Below are 26,325 nucleotides of genomic sequence, written 5' to 3'. Positions count from 1 at the left end.
TACACATATATAGATGTATATATAAAGACATGTATATACACATGTATACATATATACATAAGTATATATATACACACACATATACATAAGTATATATGTACACACACAAACACTCCACCAGACATTAGTATTCTTATTTTAATATAGTCAGTATTTATTTAGATGTATCTGTAGCTTTATCTTTTATATTACATTTAATTCTTTCTTTATCCTTGATTCATAATTTTGAATCATTTTTCTTCTGCCTGACAGATGTTCTTTTTAGTAATTTCAGGGCAGACCCAATGAAGACAGTGCTCCCAAAGTTTTTTGTCTGTCTGAGAATGTCTTCAGCCTTCTTTAATTTTGAAAGATACTTTCATTAGTTTGGAATACTGGATTTCCAGTTTTTGTTTCTTCACACTTTGAAGGTGACACTCAATTATTTTATAATTTTCAAAAGCAGTGGTGGCATCTGGAACTGGTCTGCACTTACTGTTAGACTCAGTGTCATTTAAGGCTGGCCTGGCAAGGAAACAACTAGGATATGCTGTCTGCCTGTTAGATGCACACACTCTCACCCCACACCACCACCAGCAAAGCCCACTCTGCAGCCATGGGAAGGTGAGACACAAGAGCTCACTTTATAATTTTGTGTCTGAGAGTGGGCAAAACCAAAGTCACTGTGCAACCCACAAAATACCAAACACAATCCTCTCCTGGCTAATATGACTGCTCTTCTTTGCAAATTGAAGCTCTATTTTCATTCTAAGGGCTCCTCTTCCTAGGTAAGATTTACTGAAATAACCAGTCATAGAATGGTCCTTACTTCCTAAGAGCACCCAATGCATAGTGAGTGCCTGCTTCCTTGGATGGTCTCCAAAATCATCCCATCAAAGTCCTCCCTAATACTCACTACTGAAAAGCCAGCTGACTTCCCATGATGTCTGTCCTTGCTCACTGAAAAGAATAAACCCAATTTGTTCAACTACAGGTGTGTTCCTGGTGATATATGACTGAGTGGCATTGAAATCATAATTTCTTGTAATAAAGTCATGGTTCATTTGATTGTTTATCTTTTCATTGTAATCTGCCTTTTATCTCAGGCTTTTAGATGTTTTTCTTTGTACTTATTTTACGCATTCTTACCACATTGGGCCTAAATGTGTTTTTCTGTTTATTTACCCTGCTTGAAGTTTGCAGAATTCTTCAGTATGTGAGTTGCTGACTTTAATAGAGTTTTAGAACATTCTTATTCATTATCTTTTCAAGGATTGCTTCTGCTCCGTAGTCCCTGTGCTCTCCTCTTAAATCACAAATACACATGAATCAGATTTATTCAGCATGCTCCTCATGCCTCTTGCAATGTTTCTGAATTGTTCTCATATTTTTTTCTTGGTGATTTAGTTTGTATGTGCACTACTGACCTGTGTTCCAGTAAACTGGTTCTATTTCCTTCTGTGAGTTGGGGGGTGTCCAGTGTCACTGGACTCAGACAAGTTGGTAATTGATGCACGGTGAACATGTTTCATGAGCCTCTTCAGCAATTTGTTTTTCATTTTTTTTTTTTAATTTCACTCAGTCCTTTTTAGGTGATCTTTCTCTTCTGGAGCAAGTTATACCTTCTTAATTTTTCCCCTCCAATGCATATTAATTGTCAGTTTACACATGTTAATCATTTCCTCTAAAAATAAAACTTTTTATAGTTTTGCTATTTTACTATAATCTTATTCATCCGTATGTTCTACTACCTCTTTCATTTTCTTTCCTATAGTTTATGTCACTGTTTCTTTTTTGAGTGTTTACTGGAATCAGACATTCCATTAATCTATTTTTCTTATACAAGGCTTATATTCTTGTAGAACATGTATTTTATGCTCTGTTTTCATTTGTATACTACTTTAGCTCTGTTCTAAGATTCTAAAATATGATGATTTCTTTATTGTTATTTTTCACATGGTCTAGTCACATTCCTATTTGGCCCACAGTTATGAAATGTTCCAAAGGGCCCCAAATCTCTCTTTCTTTAGGAACCAAATACACTGGGGCTTCCACTGTCATATTGAAATTTACAATAGATTCTTGGATCTTTGGAGTAAGAGAGTACCTTATTTTACTTTTGTTCTTTATATTTGTATATGTCTTATTTTTTTACATTAAATATAACACTCTTTGATAGAGTATTCTTTAATCATCATAATAGAACATTAAGCATAATTTTTATAGAAAGTTTAATTGTTTAATAATTGTATTAGTTAGCCAGGATGGTCATAAGAAAATGCCACAGATTGCTTGGCTAAAACAACAAAAAACACTAGAAATTTATTTCTCAAAGTTCTGGAGACTGAAAGTCCAAGACCAAAGGATTGATTTGTCTGGTTTCTCCTGAGGCCACTGTCTTTGGTTAGCAGATGGCTACCTTCTTGCTATATATTCACATGGTATTCAGTGTGTGCACATTTCTGGTGTCTCTTTGTGTGTCCAAGTTTCCTTTTCTTATAAGGACACCAGTTATATTGGATTAGGTCCCACCCTAAGGGCCTTATTTTAACTTAACCACTTCTGCAACTACCCTATTGTCATGGGTGCAATGGCCACGGCCAGCATTGCTGTTGGTAAAGGAACCTAGCAACACAGTTGTTGGGGAAGAAAGGCAGATTTATTAGAGGAAAAGTACATTGCAAAAAAGCAATGGGCAGTATGGCAGAGAAGGGGCTGCCTGGAAAGTGGCAGGGGCTGGAGGGAAGTTTTATAAGGTGGTGCTGAAGAGACTATGTGGGGAACCAGGTATTTGGGAACAGAATGTTGTGCCAATGGATTGTGATTAGCTGTCTCTCAGAACAATTGTTTGTCCCAACCTGGGGCCCCTTCCTCCTTCCTGCTTACTTACCTATCTCAACCCCACACCTGTCTCCACATACAGTCACATTCTGAGATACCGGGAGGTTCAACATAGAAATGTTTTTGAGGAGGGGGACAAGACAGGAACAATTCAGCCGGTAACAATGATATTTTACATAAATTTTTGCTTAAACATGTTTATATGCATGTGAGTAATAACATAAAATATACAAAGAAATAAATGAATATAGTTAACTTAGAAAATTAAAGATTATAAATTATTTTGTGTACCTGTTTTTAGTTTTCATACTTAAAATAGGAACAGTGAACTCACCAGTTTCTTTGTGATTTCTAATAAAATATTTTGATATCTTCTTTTAGTGGAAGAGAAGTTCAATCTTCACTGACTATTTTCCATTCTCATTTTATTTAGTTATAGGAAATAAGAAGACCTGGGAATATGTACCATAGAAAAATATTTCTCTTTATTGAATACATTCTAATAAAATATATGGATTAAAATGTTTTTGAAAGTAAAATTAAGAGGTAAATAGAAATTTGTAGGTGTTAAGAATGTTTTTGTTAATTTTGATTTTTTCCAAAGTGTTAAACTTTAAATAAATTTCAATAAGTATGAAGAGATTTGAGGCTGAGAAATCCCACTCTACTACAAACTTATAATTCTCCACACCTACTCCTTTATTTTCATTTACATTTTTACAGTTTGTTCAAATGAATGGAATTCACAGATGTAAATAGCAAAGAAAAGCCCTCACAACTTTGAACAAAAGGAAGAAAAAATCATGATTTGTTGAGAAGAAAACCATTTAGTTGCAGTAATTTAGAGGACAAAATCAATGGGTCTATAAAAGAAATAAAATAGTTCTTTCACCAAAATGACAAATTGTTAAATCATATTTAAGTTTTCTAAATGAAGCACAATGGAACCTTTAAAAAGTTATACCTATGAAAAATTTGTAAACTTTTTTCTTTAGGTGATTAATTTTTAGTTTCTTTTCTAACTACAAATTGAATTTCTTTTCCATTTCTTATCAGATCATAAAAGACTTAAGAAATTACCCTGAGTGGGTGGGAAGAAAAGGCCATTTTTTTCCCCTTTTTGTGTTTTGTTTCTGCATAGAGAATCCTGTGGAAATTACATTTTTTATTCTTTTTTACTAGGCACATTCCACTAATAGATAGTTTGTGATATGTAAAGCTTATTTCCAAAGCTCTCCAACATCCTTGTTTATTGAATCTTCTTCCCTTCAGAGGTAATTACTGCTACCTTTTCTCCTGAGGCAGCCACTTACCACTGTTCAATTTCTATACTTAACCCCTTCCAGAATTGACCATGAAATATTCATCCCCAAGTATAATAGAGTAGCACTTGAGTGTAAGTCTTTATCACTTGCTATTGCCCTTCTTTACATCTGATACTTGCATTAATTGAAATCAAACTCCTAGCAGGGAAGAAAGCCCTGATATTACACCTTCAGATAATCTGCTATACAAAAAAGAAATTCCTTAAGGGGGATCAGTTCTCTCCAATAGCTTTAATATAAATTCTTCACACAAAGTCTATTTATTTGGTAAAATGCAAATTATATTAGAATATTATTTTAATTTGTTTCCTTTTGTATTCTGTGTTTTAAATGGATATTAAAGATAGAAATTTTATTTCATACTTTGTGGTATTTCTACAACCTAAAATAAGACTGATACATAGAAGGCACTCAATAATAATTTATTAATGAATGAATAAATGTAAAACCCCATTCCTTTAAAAGTAATTAAAATTTTCAATTGTGTAGAAGAAAACAATTAAAATTGCATAGGGTGTCAGGGATTCTCAATACAACATGAAGGCTGACTCACTAGAAGGACTCACAGGCTTCAGAAAAGCTATTAAATTCAAATTAATTCTCCCAGCAATTGATATGGACAGGAGACAGGGAAATATTGGGTTGAAGAGGGTAGTTCCCTGGCAAACGCCCCGCCTTCAATCCTGGAAACCTGTGGCCCTAAATGAGAACAGACATTCCTGTTTTTGTTCCCAAAAGTTACCTTTTGGCCTGTCATGACCCCCATCCTATACTCATATAAACCCCAGACCCCAGGCTCTAGAAGCAGATGAGAAGGAGACAAACAGAAGAGCCGGAGAACAGCAGAGCGGCGCAGCAGAAAGAAGAGAAAGAGTGTCTGAATGCTGAGAGGAGTTTGGCTGTCGGTGGTCAGAGAGGAGATTGGCCACCAGACAGCCAAATTCCTAGGGAAGATCATCTTCCCTACTCCATCCCCTTGCAGCTCCCCATCCATCCTGCTGAGCACCACCTCCACCACTCAGTAAAACCCCTGCATTCACAATCTTCATGTTCATGTGTGACATGATTCTTCCTGGATATTGGACAAAGACCTGGGTGCCAAGAGGGCACTGAGCTGGTGAACACTTAAGCCGTATGTGGATGGCAAAGCTAAAAGAGCACACGGTAAGACAGGCCACACCCATGTGGGCTTTGGGAGTCACAGGCACTCACCTCTAAATGCTACCACGGGGCTGGAGCCCCAAAGCACTCGTCTAAGCTCATGTACCTGCCAGTCTGCATGCTCCCCGTCCTGTAAGGGGTTTGAGTGTGCAAAGGGGTCATTAGGTTACGGTATTTAAACATATGGCTCGTTGCCTATTGTATTCAGAAAACACAACTGCTAAAATGAAGAATCCTAGTGTATCTGTAATCGTTTTCCTCTCTTTATCTCTGTAATTAATGCCAAAGCTGAAAACAAAACAAAACAAAACTAAAACGCTGGGCTACCACCCCTATTAAGCAGTCTGGAGAACACAGGTTTACTTTGCTCCAGTTTCCTTGATTTTTCTGTCTCTGTCCACAGCTTCTCATGAATGAGGAGGTAACATGCCATCAAGTGATGGTTGCTATGAAAGTTGCAAGCCCCTTGGACATACTCCACTGAGTTGCCTTGACCATATCCCTTAAAAGAGTTACTAGAGTTAAACATTTCATTGCCTGCGCTGCAGCAACAGTTTTTGAAATATGGCTAGGTTGTCACTAACAGACATTACCTTGCTTGACATAAAATTTATGCTTCATAGCTGAAGATAGTTACGTATCTATCAAAACAGCTGTAATAATGGAAAGTTAGCAGAGTGATAGCAGTCATCAGTTTTGTATTTTTAAAGCTACTGTCAGGACCTTTTATCAGGGAAAATTTCTTCCTAGTTATAGATTTGTTCCCTTAATGGCCACTCCCTTCTTTGCTAAATTATTGTGTATATATAACCTAAGATAACTATATTGCGGTAGAAAACTAACTCATTTGGTGACAGAGATAGAATATGTGGTCTATGTCCATGGCCCGTCTTTCACCTGAATTGTTATGTTTTATAGAGTTATTTAAAAGATTACTATTACCATTGGCCCCTTTTAAGCTGTGAATTTTGTATAAATCTTTCTTCAGAGTTTCTCTTTCATTGGCTCACATAGTTGAAGAAAATATTGATGTTCAGGACTGCAAATGTTTTCTTCTTTTTGGCTTATGTCATAAATCTCATAGTGTACATTTGGCTTTTCACTTAGTGACACAAAACAATATTCATTCTGTGTCTTATAACTTGCACTTGTCCCCTCACTACTTTAGATTCCCTTCCATATCTGAAACATATTAAACTTTGCCCACTATGCGTCAAGTTTCTTAATAGATGGGTGATATTTCAGTGAAGTTGAGCATTGAAGGTGCCTAGCTATACTCTGGTTAAGTCAAGAGCTGTATTACTTTCTTCAAAATGTCTAGCACATTATGTGTCAAATACATCTTGGCCTAGCTCTTTAGAGAATATTAGTTGCTGAATTACTTTCATCTCATGATACAATATTTTTATTATGCCGATGATTTTGAGGGGAAGCTAATTTCTCACTTTAAGGAAGAACTTAAACATTTTCAGTTCAATTTATGTGAGTGCAGCATTTCTCATGTCAGAGAACAACAGGTGCATTAACAGAAAAGTTAGCAGGTTGTTTTAGAAACTGTATTGTTAAAATACTTTCAGAATGGAAATTTTGGGGATCTTGGATGCTGTCATCTTTATTGAAACAAATAGCTTTAAAGACCACAAATATATACTACATGCACACTCACACAGTCACCCACCCAATACTGTTGCTATTAATTACCACATTTAGTCACTAGGGACAGACTAATGAAACTTTTTATTAACACGATAGAAGCACAACATATAAAACAATCTGTTTAATTCCAAGTAAAAAGCTCATTTGCCTGATGTGTCTCAGAAGGGAAACAAGAAACTCGGAAATTGTAACTTGCCAAATACTAAATGGATGGACACCTTCTGTCATGAGATTTCTGAAGCTCTCAAGATTGGAAATGTTTAAACAAAGTCAAATTTATTTCATTGGTAAAGTTACTTTGAAAAGATCAGGTAGGATAATTCTTATTTGCAGGCACATAAAAAAGTATCTTGGGAATTCGACTGATATTTAGTATTAATACAAGATTTGTGGAATAAAAGAAAAGATGTAGTGTAAAATAAAAATATGTGTTGCATTCAGAGTGTCTATACATAAAAACACACATATATCATGTATATATTTGATATAGGTTTATATTTTTAAAGAAAATAAGCAAAAAGTATTATTTATAATATTTCAACCCACAGTTTATAATTTTCAAAGTTGAGCTTAAAATTTTAAATGAAATGAATTCTGTGAAAAAAACTATAGGTGAAGCATTTAATCAATTAATATACAAATGTGCAAGAGATTAGTACAAATTAATTTTAACATATTTGCAACAGTTTTCCAAAATCCTTACATTATCATAAACTGCAGACTTCCTCAGTTATGATGGTACAATTTACTTTTTTTTGATTTTACAATAGTATGAATGTCATCTGCATGCAGTGATCCACATTTAAAAACATACTTAAGAGTACCCATACAATCATTCTGTTGTTTACTTTCAGTTCACTATTTAATAAATTGCATGAGATATTCAGCACTTTATTATAAAATAGGCTTTGTGATAGATAATTTTGCCCAAATATTAATGTAAGTGTTCTGAGGATGTTTACGATAGGCTATGCAAAGGTGTGATGTTTGTAAGGTAAGTGTATTAAGTGCATTTTTGACTTACAGTATTTTCAACTTACGATGGGTTTATTGCGATGTAACTCCATCGTAAGTCAAGGAGTATCTGTATTCATGTAACAGAAATAACAGATTCATTTTAAAAACAACCACCATTATAAAAGGAAAGACTATACCTCTTAAAATTCTTAAGCACTAATATATATTTTATGAGAAAAGAAATAATCATGCCAAACAAATTAAATGTCTCAAACAAATTAAACTGTTTTTTATTTTAACAAAAAAGCATATATTTCAAGTTTTAAGATATTGTTTATTACTTAGGTTATTGTTTAACCTAAGGTTAAAACAAATTATAAATCAGATTATGATAATTAACATGGCACAAAGTTAAAGTATTTATTGTTAATAACTCACTTAGCATAATAGGCATGTTTAGCCTAAGTAACTGATGTCACAATATTTTTACGCCTAGGAGGAATTCTTTTTATATTAGCTCTCAAAAGAGATAAGATTCTCTCCACGTGGTTTGGGCTTACCCCTTTGACTGAGAGCATGCCACTTTTTACTAGAGGTTGATGTATGACTCAACTTAGAGTTGAGGATGAAAAGTGGAGATCATAGCACCTGCCTATACCCTGGTACAGATCATATGATGTTGATTTATTTATTTGTGGAGTCAGGGTCTCGCTGTGTTGCCCAGGCTGGAGTGCAGTGGCACGATCATGGCTCACTGCAGCCTTGAACTCCTGGGTGTGGTGGTGCACACCTGTAGTCCCAGCAACTCTGGCAGGCTGAGGCAGAAGAATCGCTTGAACTCAGGAGGCGGAGGTTGCAGTGAGCCGAGATTACACCACTGCACTCCAGCCTGGAGACAAAGTAAGACTCCATCTCAGAAAAAAAAAAATAATAAATTAAAAAGTTCTAGTATCTAAAATGAGCAATATCGCCAGGCGCAGTGGGTCACACTTGTAATCCCAGCACTTTGGGATGCAGAAGTGGGTGGACCATCCGAGTCAGAGGTTGAGACCAGCCTGCAGTGAGCCGAGATTGCACCACTGCACTCCAGCCTGGGAGACAGAGTGAGACTCCATTTCAAAAAAAGAATTAGCCAAGCGTGGTAGCATGCACCTGTAGTCCTAGCTACCGGGGAGGCTGACGGGGAAGGATTCCTTGAGCCCGAAGGTCAAGGCTGCAGTGAGCCTTGTTTGCACCACCTCACTCCAACTTGGGCAAGACCCCATCTCAAAAAAGAAAAAAAAAAAAACCACAAAAACAAAAAACAAAACAGAACAGAACAGCATCACTTCCTTATCATTAGTTTGAAGGAAGTGAATTGCCTGTAAAAGTTGCCATTTTCAAAAAAAAGTATTAAAACATAGTGTAAAGCCAGGCACGATGGCTCATTCCTGTAATCTCAGCACTTTGGAAGGCTGAAATGGATTGCCCCAGGAGGTCGAGGCTGCAGCTGAGCGATCCTCCTGCCTCAGCCCAGCAAGTAGCAGAGACTACAAGTGCGTGCCACCATGCCCAGCTAATTTTTTGTATTTTTGTAGAGACAGGGTTTCACCATGTTGCCCAAACTAGTCCGGAACTCCTGATCTCAAGCGATCCACTCGCTTCCACTTCCGCCTCCGCCTCCCAAAATGCTGGGATTACAGGCGTGAGCCACAGGGCCTGGCCTAATTACTTTCTTCAGTCTGAGCATGAAGGCTGGAAGAAAAGCTCTCACTTGCATATAATTTTTTAGAGACAGAGTCTCCCTCTGTTACACGGGCTGGAGTGCAACGGTGCAATCTCAGCTCACTGTAACCTCAACCTCCCGTGCTTGATCGCTTATATAATCTCAGCTCACTGTAATCTCAACCTCCCGGGCTCGATCGCATATATACACACATATATTTGTTTGTTTAGACAGAGTCTTGGTCTGTTGCCCAGGCTGGAGTGCAGTGGCGCGATCTCTGCTCACTGCAACCTCCACATCCCGGGTTCAAACAATTCTCTGCCTCAGCCTCCCGAGTAGCTGGGATTACAGGCACCTGCCACCACGCCCGACTAATTTTTGTGTTTTTAGTACAGATAGGGTTTCAGTGAAACCATGCTGGCCAGGCTGGTCTTGAACTCCTGACCTCATGATCCACCCGCCTCGACCTCCCAAAGTGCTGGGATTACAGGCGTGGGCTACCTCACCCAGCCGATCGCTTATATTTTTAAAAAGATGTTTTCTTCGTTTCCTAGCCCCTTCTACCTCACCACAAAGTTTCAAAGACTTAATGCTATTACAAAAGGCCGTCAGAGGTCAAGCTCAGCGGTGCAGCTCCCTCATGCCCGGCAGCCTCAGAGGGGGCCAACCCTGCCCAGGATGAGCGGCGCCAGGTAGCCGGGGACGCTCCCGGGGGTCCCCGGGCCCTGGCTGGGGGAGGTGTTGTGGGACGCACGTACCCAGGCTCAGGAGAGGCGAGTGGGCGGCTGGGGCTGCAGCTGGAGCTGGCCATTGAGGAGCTTCTGCGCGACAGTGCGATCGGTTGCACCTTCTGCGACAGGTGCCCGCCGGTTGGCGCGCAGCGCCTGCTAGGGCAGAGTCTGGCCCTTGCTGCGCCCAGCCCCGAAGACCGGGAAGTCGTAAAGCTCCTCCTCGCAGCGTATGTGCGGCTGCGGCCGGCCGAAGCCTCGGGACACAGAACTGCCAGCTCAGCAGCCGTTTACATCCCGACCGGCCACCCGTAGCCAGCGTCCGCTCATGCACGCTCCTGGAAGACCCAGCAGCCCCGCCGCGAGTTCCGATTGGCTCCGCGTGAGTGGCGGTCCCCTGAGACGTCACAAGGGCGCGCCTTCCGTGACGTCACAAGGGCGCGCCTTCCGTGACGTCACAAGGGCGCGTCTTCGCCAACACCGTAGAGGTGGGCGTTCGGCGACGTCACAGGCGCCGGGTGTTCGGCTACCTCACTGGGGCGCTACAGTGCCTGGAGCTGGGCAGTCTTCTCCTCAGAGTGGGGGCTGGTAACAGCGACCTCCCCGCCAGGTCTGTGTGTTGCCGGCTGAAGAAGGGTAGCTGAAAAATTCAGACCCAGCACAGTGTTTATGTTAGTCAAAAATAGAAAACTATGTCTGGCGCCGCCGAGGCGGGAGGACCCTTCAGGCGAAGAGCAGCCTAGCAACATGGTGCAACCCCATCTCTGTAGTCCTACCTCAGCCCCCCAGCTACTTGAGCCCAAAGGTTCAAGGCTCCAGTGAGCTATGATCCAACCATAGCATTCCAGCCTGCGAGATTGAGGTAAACCCTGTCTAAAAAAATTAAGAAACTATCCAAGTGTGCAACAGGGAGGGACTGCTAAATAAAACATGAGGCTGGCTGGGCCCTACTGTAATCCCAGCACTTTGGGAGGCCGAGGCGGGAGGATGGATGGCTTGGGCTCAGGGGTTCGAGACCAGCCTGGGCAACATGACGAAACCCTGTCTCTACAAAAGATACAAAAATTAGCCAGGCGTGGTGCGCACCTGGCCTAATTTTTGTATTTTTCTAGAGATGGGGGGGGGGGCCTCGCTATGTTGCCTCGGCCAGTTTCGAACTCCTGAGTTGAAGCGATCTTCTCACCTTGGCCATCAGAGTTGTCGGGATTACAGGCGTGAGGGACCACGCCCCACCTGGGTTAGGCTACTTAATAACAGAAGAAAGTGCTCCGCCAGGCTCAGTGGCTGACGCTTGTAATCCCAACACTTTGGGAGGCCGAGGCGGGTGGATCACCTGAGGTCAGGAGTTGGAGACCAGCCTGGCCATGGTGAACCCCAGTCTCTACAAAAAATACAAAAATTAGCCAGGCGTGGTGGCGCATGCCTGTAGTCCCAGCTACTTGGGAGGCTGATAAAGGAGAATTACTTGAACCCGGGAGGCGGAGGTTGCATTGGGCTGAGATCACACCACTGCACCCCAGCCTGGGCGACACAGCGAGACTCCAGTTTGACACCAGCCTGGGCAATATAGTGAAACCCTGTCTCTACAAAACAAACAAAAACCCAGGCGTAACTGTGTCCACCTGTGACCCTAGCTAGTTAGGAGGCTGAGGCAGGAGGATCACTTGAGGCCAGGAGCTCAAGGCTGCAGTGAGCTATGGTAATCCCACTGCTTCCCATCCTGAGCAATAGAATGAAAGCATGTCTCTAGGTAGCTAGCTAGCTAGCTAGATAATTGATATGTAGTTTTGAATCAAATTTTTTCCCTAGATTTGAACATGTTTTTCTAAAGTAGCATTCAACACATCAGCATTTTACAGTGTTATTAGTTGTTAATATGATTTTTTTCTGAAATACAGTATCCTTTACGAAAGCAGTTTTGTCTTTCAAAGTACATAGATAAGGCCCTCAAGTGAATTTGTCTGATGTTGGCAACCTTGGTACCATTTTGTCCACTTGATTGGAAAAGTTAGTCAATAATTTCAGGTCACTGTTGGCCTTAGAAGAAGAGCCCAAAGGCAACAAGCAAAGGCGCTGGTGTCCAGTCGCCTTCTAGAAGCATTTTCACTTCCCTTTAAGGTTTCCCTTGATGAACATAGAAGTACTGTATGTAGAATTGACCCAGTGCTGCCCTGGCAACTTTGTATATTAGGCCAAATTTACATTTCTTACCTTTATGAGAGGCACCCTGATAGGCTAGTGGAGTTACACACAAAGTCTGATCTCAGCTGCACTGTCCAGAGATGCAACACAGTCCAATCAAAGAACATTCTCTGAGCCCGTTTCTTTAGCTGTAAAAGAATAACATACCCATCTAAGAAGGCAGCTTATTGTATTTGATTGGTCTTTTATTTTCTATGAAACTGTGTTTAACACAGTAATTATTTTCATTTGTATACTTCATTTGTGTTGTGTTTTTGGTTTTAGTTTTGTTTTTGAAATGGAGTCTTTTTTTTAGTGGTTTTTTGTTTTGTTTTGTTTTGTTTTGTTTTTGAGATGGAGTCTTTCTATTGTCACCCAGGCTGGAGTGCAGTGGCATGATCTCTGCTCACTGCAACCTCCACCTCCCAGGTTCAAGTGATTCTCCTGCCTCAGCCTCCTGAGAAGCTGGGATTACAGGTGCCTGCCACCACACCCAGCTAATTTTTTTAATATATTTTTAGTAGAGATGGGGTTATAACACATTGCCCAGGCTGGTCTCAAACTACAGACGTCAAGTGATCCACCCGCCTTGGCTCCCCAAGTGCTGGGATTATAGGCATGAGCCACCGCGCCTGGCTTGTTTTCAAATAAGGGTTTCTTGGCTAGGCATGGTGGCTCACACCTGTAATCCCAGCACTTTGGGAGGCCAAGGTCAGTGGATCAGCTGAGGTCAGGAGTTCGAGACCAGCCTGACCAATATGGAGAAACCCTGTCTCTACTGAAAATACAAAATTAGCCAGGCGTGGTGGTGCATGCCTGTAATCCCAGCTACTCAGGAGGCTGAGGAAAGAATTGCTCGAACCCAGGGGGCAGAGGTTGCAGTGAGCTGAGATCGCACCATTGCACTCCAGCCTGGGCAACAAGAACAAAACTCTGTCTCAAAATAAAAAAAAGATTTCTTAAAATGATATTTTCAGTATTTTATAGATGATGTGTAAGCAGCAATCTTAATAGAATGTTACCCAACACTTTGCGAGACTGGCAGCTGATTTGATCCAGATGTCTCTAATTCTTTTTTCTTTTTCTTTTTCTGTTTTTTTTTTTTTTTTTTTTTTTGACAGCCTTGCTCTGTTACCCATGCCGCAGTGCAGTGGCACGATCTTGGCTCACTGCAACCTCCACCTCCCGGGTTCAAGAGATTCTCCTGCCTCAGGCTCCCGAGTAGCTGGGATTACAGGCATCTGCCACCATGCCCAGCTAATTTTTTGTATTTTTGGTAGAGACAGCATTTCACCATGTTGGCCAGGCTGGTCTCGAACTCCTGACCTTAGGTGATCTGCCTGCCTCGGCTTCCCAAAGTGTTAGGATTACAGGCGTCAGCCACTGTGCCTGGCCCAGATGTCTCTAATTCTAACATGAGATGTATTGCAGGATCATAGCAGAGTGAGTTGCTGATGTATCCAGAAGGAAACAAGCATGGAACTCTCACTACAGCTGTCCTGAGAAGTGTGTGTGTGCTGTGCTTAAATATCTCACTGCTCATTTATACACAGGCTTTCTGGTGACTGAGTTAACAGTATCTGTTTCATAAATAATGTAGCCCTCTTTCTTTCTTTCTTTTTCTCTCTTTCTTTTTTTTTTTTTTTTTTGAGACAGGGTCTTGCTGTGTTACCCAGGCTGGAGTGCAATGGTGCAGTCTTGGCTCACCGCAACTTCAGCCTCCTGGGTTCAAGCGATTCTCCTGCCTCAGCCTCCCAAGTAGCTGGGATTACAGGCATGCGCCACCACGCCTGGCTAATATTTTCTTTTTTTTTTTTTTGAGATGGAGTTTCGCTGTTGTTGTCCAGGCTGGAGTGCAATGGCACAATCTCAGCTCACCACAATCTTTGCCTTTCGGGTTCAAGGGATTCTCCTGCCTCAGCCTCCCGAGTAGCTGGGATTACAGGCATGTGCCACCACACCCGGCTAATGTTGTATTTTTAGTAGAGACGGGGTTTCTCTATGTTGGTTAGGCTGGTCTCAAACTCCTGACCTCAGGTGATCTACATGCCTCAGCCTCTCAAAGTGCTGGGATCACAGGCATGAGCCATCGCTCCTGGCCTAATTTTTGTATTTTTAGTAGAGAGGGGGTTTCACTATGTTGGCCAGGCTGGTCTCAAATTCCTGACCTCAAGTTATCTGCCTGCCTCGGCCTCCCAAAGTGTTGGAATTACAGGCGTGAACCACCGTGCCTGGCCAGCTCTATGTCTTTAAGCCTACATGTTTTGCACTTGTTAAAAGTATTTGAACATACAATTACTCAGCTTCCCTTGTTTAGCTTGAATTTTGTATAATCTTAAATATTTTTTCCAATCTAAGCTTTATTTTATCCTGTTTCTTCTATATTTGTATAACTTCAGGTGGCTATCTTCATTGAAAGTTTTTTCTCAAAAGCCTTAAAATAGAACATAGTTCTTGGCAGCAATTTGAAAGTTATTTGAGGAGAAGGGGAGACTTACAGTGATGATTCAAATGAAGCAAACTAAAAAGTAATGAAGCAAGACAGAGGAAAAAGCAGTATTCACTTGAGCACATCCCAAAAGAATAACATTTCAAATGTAACTAGAAAAAAGTATGCTGAAGTTCGCAATACAGAAATAATTATTAATAAGATAGCTTTAAAGCCCTGCTCAGCTTTTGAATGTTGGGAATTGACCCAGAGGTGGCTGTAACCAAAGATGATTCCTTCAGTAATGACCATTTTTTCTTTTTCAAGATGATGATTATTCCCCACCTTCTAAGAGACAGAGATCAACGAGCCACCACAGCCACCAGTCCCAGAACCCGCCAATGCTGGGGAATGGAAAATGAGGGAGTTCAACTCTGGTAAGTTCTCAGCGAAATCCACGACCTTTTCTTTTATCTTCTGGACTCTCAATGTGACTGATGAAAGTTACCACATGCTCTGCAGGGGGAAATGGTTTAGCATGTATTACTACATCTTAATCACATCTTTGTAAAGCCAGGAGCATTTTGAAAGTCACCTTACAGACATTGTTTAAACATAGTCCGTATTTACCAAAGTATAGGACATTGTATCATCTCATATTAATTAGTTAGTTGGCTCAAAATTAGTGCTAATGACTTAGTAATTCAGTGATTTCTGTTAGCGTTAAAACCTTTATTTCAGAACTATTTCACCTCTTGGTTTTCATTTTTGCTGTGTGTCACTGCCTGCCGGCTGCTAATTTATTAACTCCCAGTGAATCATGTGTCCTGTGAAGGGACTGAATATTAGTGGCAAATTATGTTGATGATTTGTATTTTGAATAAATAGTTTGAATACACAGAACATTAAGCTTGTATACATTTTGAAAATAGTATTTTAATATTCTACTGTGTCATAGTCACAATGATTGGATATATATTGAATTTATATGTACTTTAAGTTGTTATATGTTTATGGTCTTTAGCATTCTAATGTGCAATTGTATATCTGTTAAGTCTTTTTTTTTTTTTTTCAAGATTAGACTCTGATTTATTGAGGCATTTGTTTGATGCCACATTAAGTGGCCCAGGCTTTGTGTAGGGGTTGAGGTTAAAGCAGGAAGAAGGGTGGTGAGTGGCAGGGGTACCAGGATTAGGTTGGAATACCTGGGGGTGCTCTGAGGCTCCCCAAGTTTCCCTGGTCTTGGCCGGCTGTGCTGCTGGCCTGAGCATCTGATGGGCCTGCAAGGGTGGTCCAGGGGCTAGGGCAGGGACTTTGGAGTCACGCTGTTGGCTTTGAATCCAGACTCCTACACTTGGTAGCTGTGAACTCTCCATGCCTCAGGGACCTGCAGAACTGAGCTCTGTCTGAGCCAGGTTCCATCCAGGCACTGTGGATCCATCCAGAGGGGCACTGCCTCAGGTTGCTCACTATTCACTGCCTTCTCAAGCAGAACCTTGTCTCCTTCTAGGCCCTCACAATCCAGTGGAGGAGATGAAAATCATCTGCCTCTGTCCCTCTGGGCACGCCTCATGCCAGGTTGCATCTGTGGACAGGGGCCATGCTCCTGGGCTTCCAAAGTTGGAGAAAGCTGCCAGGCTCAGGTGGGTACATCACAGCAGCTGCTGCCCTCTGGACATAGTGACAAAAGAACACTCTGGGCCTGGAGCCCTGGTCTGGGGCATTGGGCAAGGCTGTTGCACTTCTCTGAGCCCATTTCCCCATCTGGAAAGTGTGCTGATTGTACCTCCCTGTGGGCACTGAGGGCTCAGTGTTAGTTTGAGAGCCAGCATCTGGGGTTTGGGCTGTAATTCCCCGTCAGCCCGATAGCTGCAGGGAACCAGGGACTTTGTTGGGATTACCCTAGGCATCAGTCTAGCTTCCTGCCCCTGGCTTGGGCTCAGCACCTGAAGTAGTCTAGGGGGTAGGTGGTCCTGGTGGGGGCTGGGGCTTTTCACCAGACTGAGGTCACACCCAGAGCTGGAAATCTTGGTGCCTACTCTGGGCAAAGGTGCCAGCCTGTGCGACAAGAGTGAAACTTCGTTTCCAAAACAAAAACAAAAACCCTTGCATCATTTCAAGGGGCTCACACCTCCCTAAGGGCCTGGTAATTGGCTGGCTCTGGCCTGCATCTGGCCCCGAGGGTGTAGGTAACTCCCCACCTTACCTGGTTTCTTCCTGCCAGGGCCAATCTTCAGACCTCAGGACTTTGCAGCCTATCCCACCTCCCCTCTGTCCAGCCTTGAGCCCTTGTGGGCCCAGCACTTTTTCCAGGCTGTCTCCTGGTTGTCCTTCTGCCTCGAGGCCTGGCTCATGCTGCACCCCCTCCCTCTCACCAAGACCCACAAGGACCACTCCACACCCAGCTCAGCCCGATCCCCTCAGATAGTCCTTTCTCTTTCCTCAGGTGGCCAGGTGCATATCTTGGTGTGAGGACCTTCACTGTATCTGGGAATGCCTACTGGTGACCTCGGTGACAGAGACCAAGGCATTTACCTGATATGAGTGTCTTGGTTCACTGTCTACATGGCTAGGGAGGGAGTCAATAATAGGCTTTTCACTTGCTGCAAGGGCCAGTTCTCCTGGCCCCATGGCTCTAGGGATGGAGGATGCTGCAGGAGATGCACCGCTCACTTCCCAGCTGAGGACTGTGGGTCATCTCAGGGCGATTTCACAGTCCCCACATGCCCCACCCCCTCAGCTCTGCAAATACCAAGTAGTGCAGCCTGCCTAGGGGATGATGGGCTCGAGAGTGCCCAGGTAGTGCCCAGAGTGCCCTTGGCAGGCCTCTCACCTAGCTGCTTCCACAGCTGTGTAGCAAGAGTTCTAACCTTTTTTGACCCTGAAGCCTGCTGAGAATAAGAGCTGTGGACTGTTTTCCCAGAAAGGCATGTACATGCTCTCCACACAAAACCTTTCATCGTGGCCAAGCACAGTGGCTCATGTAATCCCAGAACTTTGGGAGGTGGAGCCAGTCGGATCACCTGAAGTCAGGAGTTCAAGACCAGCCTGCCCAACGTGGCAAAACCCTGTCTCTACTAAAAATACAAAAAATTAGCCGGGTGTGGTGGCAGCCACCTGTAATCCCAGCTACTCCGGCAGCTGAGGCAGGAGAATCACTTGAACCCGGGAGGCACAGGTTATAGTGTGGTGAGATCACGCAACTGCACTCCAGCCTGGGCAACAGGAGCGAAACTCTGTCTGTCTCAAAAAAACAAAATGAAACAAAACCTTGCATCCTTTCAGGGGGCTCACACCTCCCTAAGGGCCCAGTAATTAAACCCCCCTGGGCCTGAGGGTGAGAAACTTTGTCTCAGTTTTTCCCTGAGTGATCAGCCCAGGGGTAAGGAAGGAGAAGCCAGAAAGCAGGACCCATGAGAAGGGCCCCCTCCTAGAGTTTGAGGCCCACTCCCTCCTGCCCCTGCCTCTCCTCTGTCCAGGACTCCTCCCTGCTGTGCCCCACTCCTGGGGCCATAACCATGGGGAGCTGTGGTTTTCTACAGGCCCCTGGGCACAAAGTAGGCAGGCTCACCTGGAGGTGATCAGAGTAACATGGCAGGAAGTGAGGGGGAAAGCCGCCCTGGAACTGCGCCTCTCTGCCCCCGATGTCACTGGCGTGCACTCCTCCCTCCCCTCACTCAGGCAGTGGCATGAGTTCCATGTGAGCGCTGTCCTGCTCCCTCTGCTGCCTCTTTTTTTCCTTGGGGCTACCATAACACTTTCCCTTCCCCAGCCCTGCCAACCTGGTGGGACATTGGGCTTCCCTCTTACAGGGTCCTGGGGACAGGCCCATCCTGTATCATACCCACAGAGAGACCCTTTTTTTCTTCAGGACCTGGGGAGCAGCCAGGTTCCATGAGTTAAATGCAGATCTGAACCAAGCTGGGATTGAGGTACACACTCTCCTCTACTGAAAAGTAGCTAGGGATTCCAACTAGGTAAGTAGGAGAGTGGGGCAGAGCCAGACCAGACAAGGACTGATCACCTGGAAAAAGCCTGCCGTCAAAGGTCTTCGCAAATGCTGGGTGCGGTGGCTCACTCCTGTAATCCCAGCACTTTGCGGGGCTGAGACAGGTGGACTACTTGAGGCAAGGAGTTCGAGTCAAGCCTAGGCAACATGGCAAAACCCCATCTCTACTAGAAATACAAAAATTAGCTAGGCATGCTACACTCCTGTAATCCCAGCTACTCAGGAGGCTGAGGCAGGAGAATCACTTGAACTGGGGAGGCAGAGGTCGAAGTGAGCCAAGATTGTGCCCGTGCACTCCAGTCTGGGAGACAGAGTGAAACTGGGCCTCAAAAAAAGAAAAGAATATGGCCTTGGCAGAGAGGGGCCAGCCCGGCAGTGCCTTCCCTTGGGTTTCTCCTGGGTAGGCCTCTGCCATGAGGAGGTGCTTCCTTCTGCCTGTCCGTGGCCCACAGCAATGGAATGTCTGCTTCTGGGGGTTGGGTGGGAGACTGCTGGCAGAACTGGAAACCTTCAGGTGGGGTTTTTTTGTTTTGTTTTGTTTTCGAGATGGAGTGTTGCTCTGTCACCCAGGCTGGAGTGCAGTGGTGGAATCTCAGTTCACTGCAACCTCCGCCCCTCTGGGTTCAAACAGTTCTCCTGTCTCAGCCTCCTGAGTAGCTGAGATTACAGGCATGTGCCACCATGCCCGGCTAATTTTTGTATTTTTTGTATAGATGGCATTTCGCCATGTTGGCCAGGCTGGTCTCGAACTCCTGACCTCAAGTGATCCACCCACCTCAGCCTCCCAAAGTGCTGGGATGACAGGCATGAGACACTGAGCCCAGCCCCTTCAGGGGGGTTTTGAGGCTTCACTACAATACCAGTTTCCTGTGGCTGCTGCAACAAATTACCACAAACTTAGTGACTTAAAACAACCAAAATGTATTCCCTTACAGGTCTGAAGGCCAGAATTCTACAGTAAGTCCTGCTGAGTCAAGGTGGGAGCAGGCTCGGTGGCTTCCGAGGCTCTGCAGGAGAATCTGTTTCCTGGCCGTGGAGGTGGCCTGCTCTCCTCAGCTTGTGCTGCCCATCTCAAAGGACTGGAGATTCCTGCTCTGTCACTACACCTCCCACCCTCTCCATCACCTGCTCTGCTCTTATAAGGATCCGGGTGAGTACATCAACCCCAAAAGCCAAAGACCCTTAACTTCATTATATCTGCAAAGCCCATTTTGCCATATAAGGTCATGTTCACCAGTTCCCGGGATTAGGATATGGGCATCTTGGGGGCATCAGCCTGCTACAGCTAGGCTGCAAAACTATTACACCCTCCTGGTGTTTCAGTGATTGGGAGAAAAAGGGTTGGCATTTTTTGCTTAGGGGTCCCTCTTAAACTTGTATCTGTAAGGTCTGGGGTCCCACTTAACCTTGTGTTTTTGTTTTTGTTTTTTTGAGGTGGAGTCTTGCTCTGTCATCCAGGCTGGCAGTGGCGTGGTCTTGGCTCACTGCAATGTCTGCCTCCTGGGTTCAAGTGATTCTCCTGCCTCAGCCTCCTGAGTAGCTGGGACTACAGGCGCCCGCCACCATGCCCTGCTGTTTTGTATTTTTGGTAGGGACGGGGTGGGGTTCGGGCTAGGGAGGGGGTGTTTTGGCTGTGTTGCCCTGAGCTCAAAGCTATCCGCCTGCCTCTGCTGCCAAAGTGTTGGTATTCCAGGCCTGCACCACTGCACCTGGCTGCTGTAAAGTCTTATTTCACACAGCTGACACATGTTTTAGGAAGTTTGCTAAAAGACCCCTGTAGACCTCCTCATTGTGACCTCCCTGTTGTTGTGTTTAATTTGATTGAACTTTTCTGCCCTCCTGCTTTTCAGCTTCTCTAATAGTCTCCCATTAAATCAATTCTAAGAACCACCACAAAAGGGAAAAATTTTTTTTTGAAAGCAGTAAAATGACATGGACTGTTAGAATGTAAAATATATGAAATAAGTCATTATATGTTAGTGCTGCTCTGACATAGGGACGCATTATTGAGAATCAACTTTTGCTTGATTTTCAGAGAAATGGAATAATCGTATTGCTGATCTACGTAAACAAATTCAAGAATTGTCTGAAAGAAAATATGGTATGTCTAAACTGGAAAAGTCCTGTAATCTTATGTTCATGGGCATTTGCACAATGGAGTTACTGTTCATCATGGGGGTACCGTGGACAAGCCGAGGGCTGCCGGCGAGTCATGCCATCCTTACACGTTTCTCCTTGTAAGGTGGTTTGTAGTGTCTACACACTTTGTTTCTAGATTGCTGCAAAGCTGAGGAAAAGTTGCATTTCTTTAATTATTAGTTAGCATTTCTTTTAAACTTTCAGTATGGAGATTGGAAATTTATTTACATATTTATTGCAAAGCCCTGGATCTTAGGGATTTCATTGAATTATTTATTTATTTATTTTGAGACGGAGCCTCACTCTGTTGCCCAGGCTGGAGTGCAGTGGCACGATCTCGGCTCACTGCAAGCTCCACCTCCCGGGTTCAAGCAGTTCTCTGCCTCAGCCTCCCGAGCAGCTGGGATTACAGGCGCCAGCCACCATGCCTGGCTGATTTTTGTATTTTTAGTAGAGACAGGGTTTCATGATCTTGGCTAGGCTGGTCTTGAACTGCTGACCTCCTGATCCACTCACCTCAGCCTCCCAAAGTGCTGGGATTACAGGTGTGAGCCGCCATGCCTGGCCAAATGTTTTTTTTTTTTTAAATGAATTGTTTCTCTTAGTCTGCTTTGTTAAATTTGGAATTCATCTGGGCGCAGTGGCTCACACCTGTAATCCCAGCACTTTGGGAGGCCAAGGCAGGCAGATATCTAGGTCTGGAGTTCGAGGCTAGCCTGACCAACATGGAGAAACCCCGTCTCTACTGAAAATACAAAATTAGACGAGCGTGGTGGTGCATGTCTGTAATCCCAGCTATTCGGAAGGCCAAGGCAGGAGAATCACTTGAACCCAGGAGGCAGAGGTTGCGATGAGCCGAGGTTGCACCATTGCACTCTAGCCTGGGCAAAAAGAGCAAAACTCCATCTCAAAATAAATAAATAAATAAAATGTTCAGTACTCACCAAGATGCCCCTGTTGTCTCTACTTTTATCTTGATGCATCACTGAATTGATGTTAGATTTCAAATTCATCATTGCCCTTATAGTATTCTATGCTGAAGCCACCTTTATATAATGATGAAAGAAATTAGTGATTTATTATTATCCTCTCTGTTGGTATACATCAAATGCTCACCTAAAAAGAGCAACAACCAGTGGAAAACACATGATGTTTTTATTTGGATGACTACTTGTAACCTACTAGCAAACTATAAAATTGTATGATATGCAGAATTTTAACTGAATTGCTTTAAGTGGACATTTAAACATGATAAACCATATTGATGGTATTTACGTTAATATACTTAAAATGAACATTTTTCTTCATCATGAGTAATATAACCTACTCCTCAATGAAAACCTAGCATTAAATTTGCTAATGAATTCAATAACATTTCCATAATATTTTTAGTTACATGCTTAAGGTTCTCTTAGTGTTTCTCCCACTTTTTAATAGCTTATGCCTTTTTCGCCGTTGGTTTTTTTTTGGTTCATTTTAAAACAAAAATCTCACAACATGTGACACCTGGAAACACTGTAACCTAGTGGTAAGACAATAGGCCCTGGGGACACAGGCTGGCCATGTCTCCTCTCCTGTCTGAGCTTTAGTATCCTCTTTTGTGGTCATGAGAACTGAAGATCTGTCCCGAAGATTTCATAAGATAGTAAAGTGCTTCACATAATACCAGACATATAAATACCCAGTAAATGCTTCCTCCTTATATTTTTATTGATTAATTGATTGAGACAGAATCTTGCTCTTTTGCCCAGGCTGGAATGCAGTGGCGTGATCGTGGTTTCTGCAACCTCCACCTCCTGGGTTCAGGCAATTCTCCTGCCTCAGCCTCGTGTGTAGCTGGGATTACAGGTGCCTGTCACCATGCCCAGCTAATTATTGTATTTTTAGTACAGATGGGGTTTTACCATGTTGGCCAGGCTGGTCTCGAACTCCCGACCTCATGATCTGCCTGCCTCAGCCTCCCAAACTGCTGGGATTACAGGTGTGAGCCACTGTGCCCAGCCTGTCTTTTCTCTTCACACCCACAGTTCATGATGAAATATTAAATATGTACTAGTGGATATTACTTTGCTGAATATTGCCTAGTGAATATTAAGTATTCTCACCTTTCAGACATGAACTTATGAATTCAACAGGTGAAGATTTACAACTTGATAAATCAGCTTTGTGAGGTACATCTTCAGTCTTAAGTCAGATTAGAAGATTATGTGAAGTAATTAACACTTAACATTGATTTAATGGTAGCTTCCACATGAAATAGTATGCCTCTAAGTATTAATTATGTCCTAGGACAGGAGAATTCATGTTGTCAAAATTCTCATACTCTCTAGAACAATGAATTCATTTTCTTTTTATTAGTAGATATTGCATTTATGGGTAGACCAAACTGAAAGAACAATATTTGTTCTACTTTTGAGATGCAAGATTCATCTGGCATAATGCATTGAACAGGTTATTATTGAAGTCTACACCAGTCAACTGAATAAGCATTCATCAAATGTCCATGATATGCAGGACATAAGTTTTCTTTTAGAGTATGGAACCATGCATATTATCTTTTAATTAGATGATTTAGTTAGATATGTTTTTAAAGAAATAGAAATATAATTGATTTTCTTGTTTTGGCTCTGGAGTGGAGTGGGGATGAAACAGAATGGATTCACACTGTTTAGATTTACTAAAATCGAAGGATTGCAGCAAGATTATATCTGTAGTCTCCCCGTAGCAAATGTCACCTGCTAGCTGTTTTTTTTTTTTGTTGGTTTTTTTTTTTTTTTTTTTGGTAAGTTGAAGTTTTGTTCTGTCGCCCACGCTGGAGTGCAGTGGTATGATCTCAGCTCATGGCAAGCTTACCTCCTGGGTTCAAGCAATTCTCCCTGCCTCAGCCTCCTAAGTAGCTGGGATTACAGGCCTCTGCCACCACGCCTGCCTAATTTTTGTATTTGTAGTAGAGTTGGGGTTTCACCATGTTGGCCAGGCTGGCCTCGAACTCCTGACTTCAGGAGATTGACCAGCCTCAGCCTCCCAAAGTGCTGGGATTATGGGTGTGAGTCACTGCACTTGGATTTAATGGGATATTTCACTACAGACTTTGGTAAACAGAATATTAACATTTTTGGTGTTCTTTTTATTTTACTCATACTATTTTTCTTTGGACTCAATCACAATAACAGAATTAAAGATCAAAGTGTAAAAGTTAAAGACCAGTACAGATTCAATAATTATTCTTTTCTACATACTGTGTTTAAATGATGTCCCTTTTTCTTTTTGTTCTTATAGCTCGAGCTGTAAAAGCCAAAGATCTGGTGATGATCCCATACCCTTTTTTCCAGTCTCACGTTGAAGATTTTTATGTAGAAGGCCTTCCCAAAGGAATTTTTTTTTTTTTTTGAGATGGAATTTTCACTCTTAACGCCCAGGCTGGGGTGCAATGGTGCAACCTTGCTGGTCACTGCAACCTCTGCCTCCTGGGTTCAAGAAATTCTCCTGCCTTAGCCTCCCATGTCGCTGGGATTACAGGTGCCCACCACCACACCAGGCTAATTTTTGTATTTTTAGTGGAGATGGGGTTTCACCATGTTGGCCAGGCCAGTCTCAAACTCCTGACATCAAGTGATCTTCCCACCTCGGCCTCCCAGAGTGCTGAGATGACAGATGTGAACCCATGCCTGGCCAGGAATTTTGTTTTTTAGAAAGGCTTTCTACTAATGGAATTCCTGGCCTTGAGAGGATATTACTTTTGAAGGAAAGGATTTTTTTGTTATTAAAAGGTCAGATTCTTAGATTCTTATTGGACTATTATCTCTGTTATGAGTAATCCATCTTTAGTCATTCACCACTAGGGTTGTATTTAATTAAGTCTGAGTTATTTTATGGTGGTTTTGTTTTGTTTGTTTTGTTTTTACCGAATTTTGTTCTCATTGCGCTGGCTTGAGGGCAATGGCGTGATCTCAGGTCACCACATTCTCTGCCTTCCCGGTTCGAGCAATTCTCCTGCCTCAGCCTCCTGAGAAGCTGGATTTACAGGCATGCGCCACCATGCCTGGCTAATTTTTTGTATTTTTAGTAGAGATGGTGTTTCACCATGTTGACCAGGCTGGTCTAGAACTCCTGACCTTGGGTGATCCACCCGCCTCGGCCTCCCAAAGTGCTGGGATTACAGGCATGAGCCACCACGCCTGGCCTGGGCCTGCTTCTTTCTCTTTTTCTTTTTTTTTCATTAGCAGCTTAAAATTGGTGCCTTATTCAGACACAAGCAAAAGGACATTAGCCCAGCTTTGGAAATAGATGTGAGCCCATATATGATCTTCCTAGTTTCTCCTCCCCCTTTGCTGTTTGCTCTCTTGTTAGTATGTTAATTGTTTTCACTCTCTGAATCTTTTTTCCCCATTTCTTTGGCAGACATTTTTACTTGTCTTGGAAGAGTAGGTGAAGAGCTGTTTTTAGGACTCTTTGGAAGGGTACAGTATGGGTGACAGTCTTGGCTAATGGTAACATCCAGGGAGCTGGGGTCAGCGTGAGCTGGAATCAGTTCAAATTAGCAAAGCACTGGCACTCGGTGGCAGGAATACAAGTGACTGCAAAGTGTTAAACACATCTGGAAAGGGATACTGACATCATCCTCAGAATCTGTGGGGAGTTCACATAGCCAGTTAAGACCCATTCCTCTTTGACCCTATAAAGATTCTTTAAAGAATAATACCCTTAGTGGTTTTCTAGCCAGCTTGCCTGCTCATTTATCTTTGAGGACGACATGCCTTGTGGAGCTCCACAGGCCTCAGAGGGGTATGGATTCTGCATTTGAAAGTGCTGAAGCTGAGAGACTGGGTCTTGGTGGACCACAAGAGGTCTGTTTCTCCTCTACTTATTGTTCCTTTTTTTCCCAGCAGCTGGCATTGCTGTTTAAACGGGTTGTTCTTTGCTGTTTTAAGTTGTTTCATAGTGGTGTGTCAGGATTTGGGTTTTCTGAATACTTTCCAAGCTGGTGACTTGAGTGGTGGTTAGGAAGGAGCTGTTTTAGGGCTGTTCTGGAGCTATAGAGGTCAGGTGTCTAGATACTCCCAGCTTGTCTGTTGAGGAAAATGCTGTTCTCATTGTGCTGTCTTTGGTGGTGCTGTGTGTGGCTCTTTAGATGTGGTTGGAGGTGATCTGGGGGAGTTAATGAGATCTTTTTTAGGTGCTTTTGATAAAGTAGCCTGCACTACAGGATTCATTGT

The 26,325-nt window shown here is 43.0% G+C and overlaps 1 long non-coding RNA gene across 1 annotated transcript; it reads right to left on the bottom strand.

Moving 5' to 3' along the window:
* Positions 1–2,619: 2,619 nt before the first annotated feature.
* On the bottom strand, positions 2,620–10,719 carry LOC134739424 (uncharacterized). Its single transcript, XR_010126064.1, has 2 exons — positions 10,383–10,719; positions 2,620–8,808 (listed from the first exon to the last, which is right to left on the bottom strand). It is a non-coding gene; the product is annotated as an uncharacterized LOC134739424 (long non-coding RNA).
* Positions 10,720–26,325: the final 15,606 nt, after the last annotated feature.

Source organism: Pongo pygmaeus, chromosome 3 (assembly GCF_028885625.2).
Source record: "Pongo pygmaeus isolate AG05252 chromosome 3, NHGRI_mPonPyg2-v2.0_pri, whole genome shotgun sequence".
Taxonomy (NCBI): domain Eukaryota; kingdom Metazoa; phylum Chordata; class Mammalia; order Primates; family Hominidae; genus Pongo; species Pongo pygmaeus.
The sequence above is the reverse complement of the archived record's forward strand: the minus strand, read 5'-3'. Positions and strand labels throughout refer to the sequence as shown.